The sequence below is a fragment of the Salmo salar genome, chromosome 27 (genome assembly GCF_965601325.2).
Source record: "Salmo salar chromosome 27, fSalSal1, whole genome shotgun sequence".
Taxonomy (NCBI): domain Eukaryota; kingdom Metazoa; phylum Chordata; class Actinopteri; order Salmoniformes; family Salmonidae; genus Salmo; species Salmo salar.
Window position 1 is genome coordinate 44,120,001 of NC_138317.1, and position 2,084 is coordinate 44,122,084.

The following is a 2,084-nucleotide window of genomic DNA, read 5'->3' on the forward strand; positions in this document are numbered from 1 at the left end:
GTAGTCCCATCCACCACACTACCAGGTGGTATAGAGGAGACAGACCCACTGGTTGTCCTCTAGGTTACAGAGAGCTGGTAGTCCCATCCACCACACTACCAGGTGGTATAGAGGAGACGGACCCACTGGTTGTCCTCTAGGTTACAGAGAGCTGGTAGTCCCATCCACCGAACTACCAGGTGGTATAGAGGAGACGGACCCACTGGTTGTCCTCTAGGTTACAGAGAGCTGGTAGTCCCATCCACCACACTACCAGGTGGGTGGTATAGAGGAGACAGACCCACTGGTTGCCCTCTAGGTTACAGAGAGCTGGTAGTCCCATCCACCACACTACCAGGTGGTATAGAGGAGACGGACACACTGGTTGTCCTCTAGGTTACAGAGAGCTGGTAGTCCCATCCACCACACTACCAGGTGGTATAGAGGAGACAGACCCACTGGTTGCCCTCTAGGTTACAGAGAGCTGGTAGTCCCATCCACCACACTACCAGGTGGGTGGTATAGAGGAGATGGACCCACTGGTTGTCCTCTAGGTTACAGAGAGCTGGTGGTCCCATCCACCACACTACCAGGTGGTATAGAGGAGATGGACCCACTGGTTGCCCTCTAGGTTACAGAGAGCTGGTAGTCCCATCCACCAATCTACCAGGTGTGAAACAGTGAAGGGACTCAGGGGGTATGGTAATTTGGTATAGAACAGACCTAACCCACTCTATTAAATTAATCAAAACAGGAACATTTTACATTTGGCTAGAAATTAGGAAATGATCTCAACAGAGAAAAATATCCTCCTGTGTGCTACCTATATCCCCCCACTAGAATCCCCATACTTTAATGAAGACAGCTTCTCCATCCTACCTATATCCCCCCACTAGAATCCCCATACTTTAATGAAGACAGCTTCTCCATCCTACCTATATCCCCCCACTAGAATCCCCATACTATAATGAAGACAGCTTCTCCATCCTACCTATATCCCCCCACTAGAATCCCCATACTATAATGAAGACAGCTTCTCCATCCTACCTATATCCCCCCACTAGAATCCCCATACTATAATGAAGACAGCTTCACCATCCTACCTATATCCCCCCACTAGAATCCCCATACTTTAATGAAGACAGCTTCTCCATCCTACCTATATCCCCCCACTAGAATCCCCATACTTTAATGAAGACAGCTTCTCCATCCTACCTATATCCCCCCACTAGAATCCCCATACTTTAATGAAGACAGCTTCTCCATCCTACCTATATCCCCCCACTAGAATCCCCATACTTTAATGAAGACAGCTTCTCCATCCTACCTATATCCCCCCACTAGAATCCCCATACTATAATGAAGACAGCTTCTCCATCCTACCTATATCCCCCCACTAGAATCCCCATACTATAATGAAGACAGCTTCTCCATCATACCTATATCCCCCCACTAGAATCCCCATACTATAATGAAGACAGCTTCTCCATCCTACCTATATCCCCCCACTAGAATCCCCATACTTTAATGAAGACAGCTTCTCCATCCTACCTATATCCCCCCACTAGAATCCCCATACTATAATGAAGACAGCTTCTCCATCCTACCTATACCCCCCCCCACTAGAATCCCCATACTTTAATGAAGACAGCTTCTCCATCCTACCTATATCCCCCCACTAGAATCCCCATACTATAATGAAGACAGCTTCTCCATCCTACCTATACCCCCCCCCCACTAGAATCCCCATACTATAATGAAGACAGCTTCTCCATCCTACCTATATCCCCCACTAGAATCCCCATACTATAATGAAGACAGCTTCTCCATCCTAACTATATCCCCCCACTAGAATCCCCATACTATAATGAAGACAGCTTCACCATCCTACCTATATCCCCCCACTAGAATCCCCATACTTTAATGAAGACAGCTTCTCCATCCTACCTATATCCCCCCACTAGAATCCCCATACTATAATGAAGACAGCTTCTCCATCCTACCTATATCCCTCCACTACTATCCCCATACTATAATGAAGACAGCTTCTCCATCCTACCTATATCCCCCCACTAGAAACCCCATACTTTAATGAAGACAGCTTC